Genomic DNA, 16,169 nt, shown 5'->3' on the forward strand with positions numbered 1-16,169 from the left:
ATTTATTATTTATTCCCTTTTGTTACCCTTGTTGTTTTATTGTTGTAGTTATGATTGATGTCGTCGTTGTTGGATAGGACAGAGAGAAATGGAGAGAGGAGGGGAAGACAGAGTGGGGGAGAGAAAGATAGACACCTGCAGACCTGCTTCACCGCCTGTGAAGCGACTCCCCTGCAGGTGGGGAGCCGGGGGCTCGAACCGGGATCCTTACGCCGGTCCTTGGGCTTTGTGCCACCTGCGCTTAACCCGCTGTGCTACCGCCCGACTCCCCTTAATATTTATTTTTATCTATTTTCTTTTCATTAGAGATACAGAGAGAAAGAAACAGAGAGAGACCAAAGCGCTGCTTAGCTCTGGCTTCTGGTAGTGCTGGGGATTTAAGAGTCTCAGGCATGAAAGCCTTTTGCATAACCATTATGCTATCTTTCCAGCCCTTCTTAAGAATATACTTGTACACAAAATATCCTAAGCAGGAGTGGTCAGAAAATTCCCTAGAAGTTTCAGGGTGAGGGCAGCCCCAGGTTGTGACAGCTCTTTCCCAGGGCTGAGCTGAGTTGTGATGACTGTGTCCTGGTTTCCAGCTGTTAGCCCAGGTCGGGGCGATAGGGCCACAGAAACATGCTACTTACGACCCTACTTCAGCCACCATGAAGGAGGGGTCACTTGGACCTGAAAGACTGTACCCAAGTCAGCGAGACTCTAGGAGACCAGGGGCCATGCCTGTCACTTTACCATTGTGCCCCAACTACCCACATGTGCCTGGCACCTGGATGGATTCTGGGGTAACCATGTGTGACTGGCTTCCTCTCCCTTTGCTGACATCAGCTTATCCATTAGCCACTTGAGAAAGGGGACCACTTCCTGTCCCTCATGTGACACACATCTGGCCTCTGTCTTTTGCACCCATATTCACCACACACACACACACACACACACCCCACTCAACACTTCCTGGCCACAGAAACCCTTTCTTCAAATGCATTTGCATTTCGCCACCCTAGGAATCTGAGTTAAAATGCATAATGCCTCTCTCTGGAGCAGGGTCTTAAACAGATTTTTTTTTTCCTACAAAGACAGAGCAGTTCCTCTGAGTGGCCTGTGCTGGCTGGTGGTGGCCAGGGTTGAGACAACCCCACAGGTCCCTGCCTCCCGGCCCCATTAACAGTGCCCTGCAACTGCTCCACCTGGTGGGCGGGAGCTGCCTCACCTCCAGCCTCCAGGAGGCCTGGATGGCCAGACTACCTTTCCAACACCTTATGTTCCTCCTGTTCAGAAAGGGAAGAAAAAGCATGTTGTAAGGTGTAAGACAGGAGTGAGAAAAACGCCGAGCAAAGAGCCTGTTAGCTCTGAAAACACAAAACATTCTCAAGCAGCCATCATTACCATCACCACCACCACCACCACCACCACCACCACCATCACCAACACAACCATCACCACCACCATCGTCACCACCACCACCGTCACCACCGCCATCACCACCATCATCACCATTACCACCACCACCACCACCGTCATCACCACCATCACCATTACCACCATCACCACCACCAACACAACCATCACCACCATTACCATCACCATCACCGTCACCACCACCAGCACAACCATCACCACCACCGTCACCACCACCATCACCATTACCACCACCATCACCATCACCACCACAACCATCACCACCACCATCATCACCACCGTCACCACCACCATCATCACCACCACCACAATCACCACCATCACCACCACCATCACCACCACCACCATCACCACCACCACCATCACCACCGCCACCATCACCGTCAGCATTTTCCAAGCAGCTCCGTGCTTGAGTTGAATCTCTCATGATTTTTGGGAGGCCGAGCAGGTGTTTTTGCGAGTGTTTCATATACTGCGGTCCCAGCCCCTTCAGTTGATGTGCCGGGAAGCAGGCTAGGGTGAACTTCCGTGTTTATTTGAGGTCCTGGGTGCTTTTGCACCTGTCAGTAAGCGTGAGAATCCCTGCCCTCCTCTTGCCAGATGTCATCAGCAATTCCATTTTGAAACGCCTCCATTTTGAAATGCCGTTCTCACTTGCACTGCAGGCTGTCCCAGCACCTCGTGGAAGGCTCTGTGCAGCTCGACCTGTCTGCTAGCTCTTGTCTCTGTGAGGCAGGGTTGCCTGACACAGAGCAGCAGAACACAAGAGGGAAGTGATTTGGATGCTGAGGCTGAGAGAGGCCCACAGCTGTCGCCACACCCCCACGCAGCTTGTGTCCATCGGCCCCATCGTTTGTACTGACTGGCTTTCTATTGAGCAAACCCTTTGGATCCAAACTTAGAAAATAAAACTATACTCATGAAGAAAGACTTTCACTGTGTTTTTCCTACTGCTGTGCTTTGAAAAACTCATTTGAAGAAGGGGTCTCTGTGGCCAGGAAGTGTTGAGTATTGTGGGGGGGGAGGGGGGAAGGGTGATTATCAGGAAGAATATGGGTGCAAAGGACAGAGGCCAGATGTGGGGGGTGTCACACGATAGACAGGAAGTGGTCCCCTTTCTCAAGTAGCTAATGGATAAGCTGATGTCAACAAAGGGAGAGGAAGCCAAACATCAAAATGTCACACCTAGGAGTTGACTGTGTGTGTGTGTGTGTGTGTGTGTGTGTGTGTGTGTGTGTGTGTGTGTGTGTGTGTGTGTTTCTGGGCATGCATGTGTGGCATATGCATGTATCTTTTAAATCATCTTATAAGGTAATGATGATGTCTAGCGCATTTGTCACGTATGTGTGTGTACCAATGCATGCCTAAGGGTGTGTGTGTGTGTGTGTGTAGTGATGAACGTGTGGACTGGAGTGTGTATGAGGGTTTATGTGACGCATGTGTTGTGACGTTAAATGCTAGCCTCTGAAGAGAAGCTCGAGCTTTCTCTGGTGAGGAAAAGGAAACCATGACTCTACCCTCACTGAGCATTTCTTTTCTTTTAAATGTTTTATTTTTTTATTCTCTTTATTTATTGGATAGAGACAGAAATCAAGAGGGTGGAGGAGATAGAGAGGGAGAAAGAAAGAGAGACACCTGCAGCCCTGCTTCACCACTTGCAAAGCTTTCCTTCTGCAGGTGGGGACCGAGGGCTCAAACCCGGGTCCTTGTGCACTGTAATATGTGCGCTCAACCAGGTGCGCCACCACCCAGTCCCATGTTTTGTTTACTAACTGATTGGATATGGACAGAGAGAAATTGATTTGGGGGGGAGAGAAAGACACCTGCAGACCTGCTTCACCATTCATGAAGCTTCCTCACCTTCCAGTGGGAAACAAGGGCTTGAACCCAAGTCCTTGTGTGTGGTGACATGGATGTCCAACCAGGTTCTCCAACACCCAGCCCCCTGAGCATTTCCTTAGAGAGTATGGATTGCACAGATGACTCTTTCTCTGGTTGGGATGTGTTTAGAACTTCTTAAAAAAGCAATATGTAGGGGCCAAGTGATGGTACACCTGGCTAAGCACACGTATTACAGTGCATAAAGTTCTGAGTTCAAGCCCCTGGTCCCCACCTGCAGGGGGAAAGCTTCACGAGTGGTGAAGCTGGGCTGCAGGTGTCTCTCTGTCTCTTTCCCTCTCTACCTCCTCCTCTCCTCTCAGTTTCTCTCAGTCTTTCTCCAATATATTAGTAAGTAAATAATATAGTTTTAAAAAAAGACAATATGTGCCTTTGCCAGTTTGGCATTCCTAGTCTGGCTTTTTTAAAAGACCAAATAGCCCTCTGTCTGATGAAAATAACATGCCCCCCTCTTGTCTAGATCCCAGGCCCCAAGATGCAACTTCCTGCCTGTGAACAGAAGACAGCAGTTCCATCTTCTCTTTGGCAGAAGCCCTCCGGCACCTGAGCCGTGCGCCGCACCTGCCAGGCCACTGAAGTGTGAGCTTCCCTCCATCACTGCGGTCACCTTAGCCGGCTGCTTGCTCACGCGGTGGCAATGCTTTTTCTTTTTTGGCCTGTGTTGGCAGAAGCATTTGCTTTTAATTATTTTCCAAAGGGTGTGTGTGTGAGTGTGTGTGTGTCTGTCTGTCTGTGTGTGTGTGTCTGTATGTGTCTATGTGTATCTGTGTGTGTGTCTCTGTGTGTGTGTGTCTGTCTGTCTATGTGTGTGAGTGTGTGTGTGTCTGTGTGTGTGTCTGTGTGTGTGTCTCTCTGTGTGTGTGTGTCTGTGTGTGTGTGTCTCTGTGTGTGTCCACCCCTCCAGGACTACAGGAGCCTGGGGACTGTTGTTTTCGACAGGTTATGTTGTTTTCGCCGGGCTGGCTTCAAGGGCGGGTAACAGACGACCAGGGACTCATGGTTGAGCTGTAGGCAGTATCTCTTTATTCATGCAGGACACAGCACAATCTAAGACGAGCTAAGTTAAACTCAAAGTACAGTACTGTAAAACTCACAATGCTGTCTTTATATATACTTGCCAAGTAAGGTGGAAACAGGATGTGACATAGAGAGGGTGGAGAGAAAAGTGACTGGTGAAAATCAGAGTGTGACAAAGAGGGGGCAGATTAGGCGAGAATCCTATCACTGAACCACAAATGCCCTGGAGGGAGGGTGGAACTTGTTAACAGTGGTTATGTAAATAGAATGAAGTGGTTATGTAAATAGAATAGTGTTAAGCAGGGGGGATTTAAACCAAATGAAACAGAAGAGGTCTCATGCATACCAACAGGGGACAGAGACAGGAGGGGGAACGGCACCTTCCTCTCCGTACTCTGCACCACTTCAGATTAGTCAGCACTGCCTGCTGCGTCCAGCCTCTGGACTTCACACCAACCTACCCAGCCTGTGAGAAGGCTGCTGCTCATATACTTGTTCCCATTTTAGAGATGAGAACCTGCGGCTTGACTCAGATCACAGGCTGGAGGCTCGAGAGTGTCAGGATTCCTGCCCCTTGGGAGGCAGCAGCTATCCGTAGAGGAAGCCCTGGCCCCACCCCCACCCCATGCTGTCTGTGGGTCCCGGGTTTCAGCCGGCCAGGCTCCCATGCCAGCTTGAGCAGCTACAGCTCAGTTAGGAGCTGGAGGCAGCAGGACGTGAATCTCAGAGACAAGATAAATCATCACATGCGGCCGGCTGCTAGGCCTGCCCTGCTCTTGGGTTACACTCGGAGGCAGCATATTGAGAAAGGAAAGCCCTGGGGCCACCTGCAATGTCCCTTTGGCCTGCTGTGTGGTGGGCGGTGGCTCAGGGCAGTGGCTCAGGCCGTGAGAGGCTGTCGTTTCCTTAGAGCTGTCAGAGAGCCATCGCCACACCCTCTGCCAGCCTCTCCGGCCAGCCCTCCCTGTGCTTCCCAGAGGCGGTATCCCTGCTGCAGTGGCTGCCAAGGAGTCGCTGTGTGAAGCAGCTCCTCCCTCTGGTGGCTACACTGGACAACGGTGCTGACTCCATGGTCCTGACACATGCCCTCCAGGAGAGCCGGGTTTAGGGCACTGTGTCAGTCCCTCCTCGGCCTCTGTCTCGGCCTCCTCACCACCTAAGTCCCCTAGTCCCTTCTTCTGCTTCTACCCCTCATCTGACTGGTTTTACTCCACTTGTTGGTTTACAGAGCTCTGTAAAGCAGCCGTGATGGCCTTGGTTTTCCTGTCTCCCTCCTAGCCTACTATTCCCATCTCTTCTTACAGATACGCTGATCGCCACTGGACTCTAATGAAGAGACACTCAGCAAACCTGGGGAGAGGGACTAATGGTTGCAATTTACTCTCAGCTGCTCTCTGAAGAGGAAGATGCTCCCCTGTTATCCGGCTAAGCTACCTGCCGAGGTTCAGAGAGCACTAAAAGCCTGGCTTTGAAGTGGGGCCTCTGACCCCAGAACCTGAGCTCCCGTCTCCACGTCAGACTCACGGCATTGCCTCCCTGTAACTTTGTTCCTTCTTTGCCTTGAGGGGGTACAGTCAAGGAGGGAGGAGGGAACCTGGCGTCAGGCCCGGCACCCTGGCTTGGCAGGGCCCCCCCCATGTGGACCTGGCTGGGAGCCGGACAGATTTGGGCAGAAATGAGAGGGCCAGGGAGTCGGGCACTAGCACAGTGGCTTAAGCGCAGGTGGCGCAAAGCACAAGGACCGGTGTAAGGATCCCGGTTTGAGCCCCCGGCCCCCCACCTGCAGGAGGGTCACTTCACAGGTGGTGAAGCAGGTCTGCAGGTGTCTGTCTTTCTCTCCCCCTCTCTGTCTTCCCCTCCTCTCTCCATTTCTCTCTGTCCTATCCAACAATGACGACATCAATAACAGCAACAATAAAACAGTAAGGGCAACAAAAGGGAATAAATAAATAAGTACATTTAAAAAAAAGAGAGAGGTCCTGGAAGCAGTCTTTCAGAGACAGGCTGCCCCTCCCCTGTTTGTTTTGTTTTGTTTTGCCTCCAGGGTTATCACTGGGGCTTGGCAGCCATTTTCCATTTTATTGGATAGGACAGAGAGAAATGGAGAGAGGAAGGGAAGATAGAGAGGGGAGAGAGAGGGATAGATACTTGCAGACCTGCTTCACTGCTTGCTAAGTGACACCCCCCCACACACACAGGTGGGAAGCTGGGGGCTCGAACCGGGATCCTCGAGTGGGTCCTTATGCTCTTGTGCTTCATACTGTGTGTGCTGAACCCAATGCATTACTTCCCAGCACACACACACACACACACACACACACACACACACAACTTTGTTCACAGCTGCCTGACAGCTTCTTTCCTCCTGAGCACAGGGCTCAGGTAGGACTGACTGGATGCCACCAGGCTAGAGCAGAGCACACGCAGGACGAAGAACAAGGACAAACGGGAGCTTGTGGAGGCCAGAGACAAGCAACCAGCTCCCTGCTATGCCCTGGTCTCACCCTCACCCTGTGGATGCAGCCCATCCAATCACCCTGGCTGCCCTCCCCTGTGCCCCCCCCATCCTGTCACTTTCCACCTGTGCTCCCTTGAGGGCTGTGATGTGTGTGGTTAAACTTAGCGCATCCCTATGCACCAACTCGGACAGATGTCACGGCAGACACTGAGAAGCATGCAAAGCGTAAGCACACAGCTGGGTGGGGTGCCTTACAATACACACCGCCCTCCCCAATCCCAGCTCCAGGAGAAAGACACAAATAAGACCCCCAGGCCAGTGTCCCTCCCAGACACTGCCTCGCCCACAAGGGTAGTTGCTTTCCCAAGTTCCTGATACCAGAGAGGAGATCCTCCCCCCATAGTGGGCACAGGGCATGTGTGCTCTTCTGTCCTCAGCACTACGGGCCCAGCAGCACATCTGCAGCAGACCATTCGCCACCGGAATCTCAGCAGTTTCTTACTCCACATGAGACGTAGCCTCCATCCCTGCCCAGAATCTGAGTGGACTTGTTTATACCTGAGAAGGCAGTAAAGTGACACTGTGAGACTTCCAAGGTTACAAGACCAATGCCACATTTGTTGAGACGCTTGCTGAGACTCCATGTCAGAAGTCTGACTGTCCCAAGGCTGCCGGGTGCCCAGGCCACATGGAGAGGCCATGTGGGGGTCGGCTCTGTCACGCAGCCCAGCTGGGATGCCAGCTGACAGCCAGAATCAAGACCAGACACGTGAGTAAAAGAATCCCAAGAGATTCCAGCCACTAGCTGTCCAGGCCTCACCAAAATGATCAGACTGAATAAGAAAAAAACACAGGGTGGCCTGGAGGGTGGCACGGTGGGTAAAGTTGTACTCTCAAGCATGAGGTCTCAAGTTCAACCCCCAGCATTACATGTGCGAGACTGATGTCCTAGTTCCAGCCCCCTTCTCTAAGTCTTTACAAAAAGAAAGCAGGAAACCCGGAGTATCAGATACAACTGACATTTTTTTAAATAAATGTCTTATGATTATTTGCCACTTAACCTAAAATTCAGCTGTAACTAAGCATCCCCCCTTTTCTCTAAATAGGGAGCCAGGGGGTGAACCCAAATGCCACGCATGTTAGGTAGCAACACTGAGCTGCCTCTCCTCCAAACTTCATTCTTTTTCCCAGGGGAAGGAGAGAGAGGAAGAGAGAAGTGATAGACAGGAGAGGGTGGGGGTGGACAGCATAATGGTTATGCAAAGAGACTCTCCTGCCTGAGGCTCCAAAGTCCCAGGTTCAGTCAATCCCTGAAACCACCATAAACCAGCGTTGAGTCATGCTCTGGTTTAAAAAATAAATAAATAAAAACAAAAAACAGCTAGATAGGAGAGACACCATGACACCACATTCAGGAATAAAGACTCGTCACCCGACCTGTGCTGGATTAGCACAGTCAACGGCCAAGACTTTCCCGCTACGAGACAAGTTCTCAAGATCTTCCCGCACAGTCATTACCGCCCAGCTGTCATCCACATTGGTCTCCAGCTCCCACTGATTCTGTGCTCGGAGAAACTAAGATGGAACTTTCGGAAAGCAAACTGGCGTCTGTTCAGTGATCTTACCAACAAATCTATTCCTGCAATTCCAATTAACTCTGTCCCCTCTGAAGATTCCTACAGGCGCTTCCGCCAAGCCATCTTCAAAGCAGCTTCCCAAGCCATTCCTCGTGGGAGACGTGCTAACTATACGCCTTGTCTTGATGCTGAATGCGAGCAACTACTAAAGCAGTATGATGAGTCTGGCGACCCAGATGTGGCCGACCATCTCATTGCCTCCCTGGATGCAGCACGCCAAGCCCGCTGGCAACAACTCACGGAAAGTCTGAACTTCACCCACTCAAGTAGGAAGGCCTGGAAGCTTCTTCACAGTCTGGGTGCCGGTAGCCAACCCCCTCCCGTCTCCCATCCTCCCGTATCTCCAAACTCAGTGGCCAGTCACCTAACTCAAGTTGGACGGACGTGCTAAGATCGACCCAGTCTGGAAAAGAGAAATTTCCCATGAGTGGTCATCCCACTTCCGTTATCTTGTCCATCTCCAAAACTCTCTCCCTTTACACTGTCTGAACTGGAAGACACTTTGAAGAGGGTTAAACCGGGAACAGCTGCTGGCTATGATAACATCACCCCAGAACTCATTCTTAACCTGGGCCCCGCGGCAAAGAAGTGGCTCGCTTCATTCCTGTCCTACATCTTGGAATCTGAGTCTATGCCCAAAGTTTGGCGTCATACGAAGATTATAGCAGTTTTGAAACCAAAGAAAGACCCAACACTGGCCGCCAGCTAAAGACCAATTTCTCTCCTCTCCGTGTGTTACAAACTCCTTGAGAGGCTGCTTCTGTCACGTATTTCTCATCTTACAGAGAAATTCCTATCACCTGCCCAAGCTGGTTTCCGCCCAGGAAGATCTACCTGCGAACAAGCCCTGGCCCTCTCAACTTACATTGAAAATGGATTCCAGAAGAATTTAAAGACGGGTGCTGTCTTTGTTGATCTCACAGCAGCCTATGACACGGTCTGGCACTGTGGTCTCCTAGTCAAGATCTCAAGATGCCTGCCTCCATGGGTGGCCAACACTATATCGTTTCTTCTCCAAAACAGAAGATTCCGGGTGCATCTGGGTGACAAGTCTAGCAGAAGGAGACTTGTCTCGAGTGGCCTCCCCCAGGGCTCTGTTCTGGCTCCTACGCTATTTAATATTTACATCAATGACCTCCCAGAAACTTCTTCAAGGAAGTTCATCTACGCCGATGACATCTGCTGTGCAACTCAGGCATCCAAGTTCGACATCCTCGAGGAAACACGAAAGACATGTCTCTGATATCTGATGACTGTAAAAAATGGCGATTAATCCCTAGCACTGCAAAAACGGTATCATCTGTTTTCCATCTACACCATGCCTCGGCCTCGCGTGAGCTTAATGTGCAGCTTGGCGATACGAGAATCCGGCATGAAGCCCAGCCAGTCTATCTTGGTGTTACTCTCGATCGCACTCTGTCACTTCACAAACATCTCATAAAAACTGCAGCAAAGGTGGGCGCGAGGAATCACATCATTGCAAGACTGGCCAGCTCCTCATGGGGCGTGAGCGCTTCCACACTACGATCATCATCTCTGGCATTATGCTATTCCACTGCAGAATACTGTGTCCCAGTATGGTTCTATAGCCCCCATGTCCACTTGGTCGATTCCAAATTATATTCCTCCATGAGAATAATTTCTGGAACCATCCATTCCACCCCGGTTCCATGGCTGCCAGTTCTTAGCAACATCACCCCGCCAGATATTCGTCGAGATGCGGCATCATCTAAGTTCATTTCCCATGTCTTCGCTCGACCGTACCTGCCAATATACGCGGATATCTTCGCCCACCCTGTCCAACGCTTGACGTCTCTTCACCCAATCTGGTCCCCTACGCCTACACTGAACTTCTCTGTTCCAGTCTCTTGGAAACAGAGTTGGCAGTCAGCTGAGGTCAAGAACAAACATCTCATCACAGACCCCTGCAAGCGTCAACCTGGCTCTGACCTAGCATGTTATGATTGGGCCCTCCTCAATTGCTATCGAACAGGCCATGGCCGGTGCGCCGCTATGTTCCATCACTGGGGAGCCAGAGACGACCCGAACTGCCCCTGCGGCTCCAGACAGACTATGACCCACATAGTCAACGACTGCCACCTCTCCAGATTCAAAGGAGGTCTCGAAACTTGACATCAGGCTCAACCTGACGCTGTTGACTGGCTATGGAAGAAGGGCAAACGCTAGCAGAAGAAACCACATTCAGAGTGCTCCCACGTGGCACCAGGGCTCAAACCCAAGACCTCGCGCATGGCAAGGCAAACACTCTACCAGGTAAGCTATCTCCAGGCCCTAGCACTTGGCATTTTTTAAAAAAATATTCATTCCCTTTTGTTGCCCTTGTTGCTTTATTGTTGTTGTTATTGATGTCATCTTCTTGGATAGGACAGAGAGAAATGGAGAGAGGAGGGGGCGAGAAAGACACCTGCAGACCTGCTTCACCACCTATAAAGCGACTCCCCTGCAGGTGGGGAGCCGGGGGCTTGAACAAAGATCCTTATGCCGGTCCTTGCGCTTTGCACCACCTGTGCTTAACCCATTGCGCTACCACCCGACTCCCAGCACTTGGCATTTTATCTAGCAACTCAGGTCAGCTATAGAGTTTTTCCAACTGAGACCTCAGATGCTGGAACAAGGACAAGTCCTTCCCCCTGTGACTTGCTCAAATGCCCAGAAAGCATTTGCATCATCAAGTTTTTAAATGCTAAGTTTTGAGGCAAATGGTTCTGAAGCAAAGCAAATCAGACTAGAGAAGTAGCTATGATGTGACATGCAGTTTTATTTTTTAACTAGTATTGCTGATGTCCCATTGGTTTACAATACTATAACATTTCCTGTAAGATTCACTTGTGCCTGTAAGATTCACTGCACCTACGACCGCAACCCCAGCCTCACAGTTTGGGCTCATTCTCAGTGGGTGGCATTTCCTTTGCATGGTATCAATGTAATCAAGCTTAGTCGCTGTCTTGCCTGTACAGACTGCGATCCCGTGTTACCAGCTAACGCGTTAATGTGAAAGAGCTCTCCTAGTGGTCGGGGAGGTGGCACAGTGGATAAAGTGTTGGACTCCTAAGCATGAGATCCCGAGTTCAATCCCCGGCTAGAGTTCTGGTTCTTTCTCTCCTCCTACTCCTCTCATTAATAAATAAATGAAAAAAATATATATATCAAGCTCTTCAATGCAGAGGAACCCCACTTTTAAATGTTAAATGGTCTGCAGGTGTCTATCTTCCTCTCTCCCTCTCTACCCCCTCTCAGTTTCTCTCTGTTCTATCAAATGGGGGGCGGTGCTGCTAGGAGCTACTGGTTTGTGGTGCTGACACCAAGCCCTAGTGATAACCTTCTTGGAGAAAGAAAAGTTACAATGTGGGAAGACTGACAGGAGTTTAAGCTCACCACTGACGTAACTGATTTGGTTTCAGGCTGCTGAAGTTTTTCCCCACGGGGAGAAATCCACAGAGAAAATGGACCTTTCGTGGAAGGGCTCACTCATTTATTAGAAAGAACTAAGCACCGAGATAGTCCCTGCTTCCTGGCATCACAGGAACAAAGAAAGCGCGCAGTACCTCCCGTGAAGTCCTCCTGCCAAAAATGTTTTGACCACATCCCATGCATCCTTCAAATATGACTTCTGAGTTTTAAGAAATGGAGAAACAAGTCATGCAACATCACAGGGAAGGGGCCAGAGGACGCAGAAAGAGGGACATAGCAGGAACACAAGCCTAGAATTGTCAACCGGTCACGATGTGGACACAACTACAGGTGGACTCAAGAGGAGCAGAGAAACTGTCTGGGTACTTTTTTTTTTTTTTGCAAATTCACATTTTAAGTATATTTAAAAAAATTATTGGGGGCCAGGCAGTAGCGCAGTGGGTTAAGCACACATGGCAGGAAGCGCAAGGACCAGCATAAGGATCCCGGTTCGAGCCCATGGTTCGCCATCTGCAGGAGGGTCGCTTCACAAGTGGTGAAGCAGGTCTTCAGGTGTCTATCTTTTTCTTTCTTTCTTCCTTTTTTAAAAAATATTTATTTATTCCCTTTTGTTGTCCTTGTTTTATTGTTGTAGTTATTATTGTTGTTGTTATTGATGTTGTTGTTGGATAGGACAGAGAGAAATGGAGAGAGGAGGGGAAGACAGAGAGGAGGAAAGAGACACCTCTAGATCTGCTTCACCGCCTGTGAAGCGACTCCCCTGCCAGGTGGGGAGCCGGGGGCTCGAACCGGGATCCTTCCACCGGTCCTTGTGCTTTGCGCCACCTGCGCTTAACCTGCGCCCCACTCCTGGTGTCTTTTTCTAGGCCCCCTGTCTTCCCCATCTCCCATTTCTCTCTGTCCTATCCAGCAACAACAGCAATGGCAACAATAACAAGGGCAACAAAATGGGGGAAATGGCCTCCAGGAGCAGTGGATTCCTAGTGCGGGCACCGAGCCCCAGTTGGCGGCAAATATATATATATATGCAATAAAGATTATATATGTAATCTTTATTGGATAGAAATCACCAAAAATCAAGGTTGAAGGGGGTGACAGAGAGGGAGAGAGACCAAGAGACACCTGCAAAGCTTTCCCCTTGCAGGTGGGGATCAGGGGCTCAAACCTGGGTCCTTGCACACTGTAATGTGTGAGCTCACCCAGGTGCGCCACTGCCTGGCCCCGTATTTAATTCTCTACACTCACAGGTAAGAACACCTGGTGGCTGTCTTTCACCTCTTTACTTCACTATAAGCATAATTACCTCCAATTCCGTCCATTTTGTTTCAAAGGACACAATACCAACTTTTCTTTTTTTTTTTTTTTTACTTTATTTATTAATGAGAAAGATAGGACAAAGAACCAGACATCACTTTGGTACGTGTTCTGCCAGGGATTCAACTCAGGACCTCCAGCTTGAGAGTCCAATGCTTTATCCACTGCGCCACCTTTTGGACCACACAATACCATCTTTTTAAACTGCAGAGTAGTGCACTGAATATATATATCCCAGAACTCCTTTAGCCAGTTATATGACGATGGCCATCTAGGCTACTTTTGGCCATTGTGAATAACAGCTATGAACAGCGGTGCATGTGTCTCTCTGAATTGGTGTTTGCATGTCTTCTGGATAAATGCCAGGGGTGGGTTACTGGGTCATAAAAGCACCTCTACTTGAAGGACCTGGTCATGTTGGGTCTCTGGGCCTATCCTAATGGGACCACTTTATCTTAGATCTTCTTCTTTTAAGTAATTATTTACTTTATTCCCTTTTGTTGCCCTTGTTGTTTCTATTGTTGTAGTTATTATTGTTGTCTGTCTTCGTTGTTGGATTGGACAGAGAGAAATGGAGAGAGGAGGGGAAGACAGAGAGGGGGAGAGAAAGACAGACACCTGCAGACCTGCTTCGCCGCCTGGGAAGCGACTCCCCTGAAGGGGGGAGCTGAGGGCTTGAACCAGGATCCTTACGCTGGTCCTTGCGCTTTGCGCCACATGCGCTTAACTCACTGTGCTACTGCCTGACTCCCTTTATCTTACATCTTCAACATGAATTCTGATGGAAGGTCGGTCTCTTATGGTGGTGCTGGCAAACGAGCCTGTAGTATGACCACGGTGCCATCCTCAGTGGAAAGATCACTCTTTTCATTTATTGCCTCCAGGGTTATCACTGGGGCTTGGTGCCTGCACTGTGAATCCACTGCACCTGGAGGCCACTTCTTCCCATTTTTGTTGTCCTTATTGTTATTGCTGTTGATATTGTTGGATAGGACAGAAAGGAATCAAGAGAGGAGGGGAAGACGGAGAGGAGACACCTGCAGACCTGCTTCACCGCCTGTGAAGCGACTCCCCTGCAGGTGGGGAGCCGGGGCTCGAACCGGGATCCTCACTCAGGTCCCTGAGCTTTGCGCCACCTGCGCTTAACCCGCTGGGCTACCGCCCCCCCCGCCCCTACCCCAAGTGTCCTCTTTACAGTGTGAGACTAAGGCTGGGGAGTCCTATTAATTGCTCCTCTGGTAGAACCCTTCTTGATGGAGGCAGTCATGCCTGAGACAGCTACTGGGCACTCTTCAGATCTCTAAGCTCCAGAAAGGGAAAAGGATTCTGAGTTCTCCCCTGGGACTCGGGCCCTTGCATGACCCTCTTCCTCTCCCTGGAAATCATAGGTCTGCTGTCGGCACGTTTCCTGGTCTGACTCATTATGCACCTGCTGTATATTAACGGTGATAAAGCCTGGCTCCTCCCCACAGCTCTAGTGCTACCCTTCATTTCTGCCTAAGACCCACTTCTCTCTGTCACCTTTCACAGACCAAAGGCTGCCTTCCAGTTTCTAGCCTCCCCGTCTTCCCTGGTAATTCTGCTCATTTTCACCGGCTTGTAAAATACCGGGGTATAGACGACAAGCCTCACTTTTTTGTGTGTGTTTTGCTTTTTTTTTTTCAGATAGCTGTGGCCACCAGACTAGGATATAGGCAAGGGGATTAAGAGCAGAAGTAATGTCTTCAGCTTCCGGGCTGTGGGTTGAAATGAAGAAAGAACACACCGAAACGTTGGACTTTGGAGACAAACTATAAAATGCAGAGCCGAGTTCTCTGGCTTCCGCTCCTGTTCCTCTGTAGAGACAGCCAAATCCGGCTGTCAGTCCCAGGCCTCTGGACTCGCGAAAGCAATAACCCCGTCTGTCCTCGGGCCAAACCTCCTCCTCGATTCTTTGCTTCAATCCGGTTTCTTTTAATCTCTTGCACATCTTATCCTCGTAGATGATGACATCAAAATCGATTCTTTGCTTCAATCCGGTTTCTTTTAATCTCTTGCACATCTTATCCTCGTAGATGATGACATCAAAATCGATTCTTTGCTTCAATCCGGTTTCTTTTAATCTCTTGCACATCTTATCCTCGTAGATGATGACATCAAAATCGATTCTTTCCTTCAATCCGGTTTCTTTTAATCTCTTGCACATCTTATCCTCGTAGATGATGACATCAAACTCTGACACAACCGACAGTGAGATCTCCTCCTCCTCCTTGTTGTTTTTTCCCCCCCATCACCCTTTTTTTTTTAACTTATCAACTTTGTTCTAGAGGCTAAATCCAGCCTAGGGGCGGCCAGAGCTCCGGGAAAGAGTGTCCACGGCTCCTGGATCTGAAAAGCCGGCTGCACTGTCTGCTTTGCTTTACTTTATTTATTTGGGGGGTTGGTGGTCCTGTCACCCCTTATACCCCTCAGACTGAAGTTACCCCCGTCCTCATTTGAACTTTCCGCCCCGCCCCCCCGAGTCGGGAAGGTTTAAAAATTTTTTTAAAAAGGAAAAAAAAAAAAAAAGGGGAGGGGGACAAAAGCCACCCTCTTGACTCTACCTACCCCCTGGACAAGCATCTCCAAATGCCGGTTCCCCGCGAGGACGCAGAGAACAGACACCGCGCCCGCAGCCTGTTTGTGCTGGTCCCCAGCGATCCCCGACCCTGGGCCACGCGACCGTCCCAGCTCGGCCCGGCCCGCCATCTTCCCCCGCGGCCCAGGGGCGGGCACGCCGCTCACGACCGTTTCCTCGGCCTGGGGGCACCCCCACAAGGTCAGACGTGGCATACGGTCGACTCCTCCAGGGAGTCCGCCCGGATTCCCCCCGGTAGGCCAGCCACCTCGTCTCCCGGGAGCTCAGCCCACCCGCGCTCAGTAGGAAGGGGCTCGGCAGTAGTAACTTCCGGCGCCGGCGTCCCGTCTGGGTTCCGGGCGCACGGCGTGACCGAACAAACAAGGGTTCCGGCTGCTGC

At 50.4% G+C, this 16,169-nt stretch overlaps 1 long non-coding RNA gene across 1 annotated transcript; it reads left to right on the forward strand.

Annotated features, from left to right (window-relative positions):
• The first annotated feature begins 10,594 nt into the window (after window positions 1-10,594).
• Window positions 10,595-12,465, forward strand: LOC132535220 (uncharacterized). The gene is made up of 2 exons (XR_009546989.1): window positions 10,595-10,701; window positions 11,850-12,465. It is a non-coding gene; the product is annotated as an uncharacterized LOC132535220 (long non-coding RNA).
• The last annotated feature ends 3,704 nt before the right edge of the window (window positions 12,466-16,169 follow it).

Source organism: Erinaceus europaeus, chromosome 21 (assembly GCF_950295315.1).
Source record: "Erinaceus europaeus chromosome 21, mEriEur2.1, whole genome shotgun sequence".
Taxonomy (NCBI): domain Eukaryota; kingdom Metazoa; phylum Chordata; class Mammalia; order Eulipotyphla; family Erinaceidae; genus Erinaceus; species Erinaceus europaeus.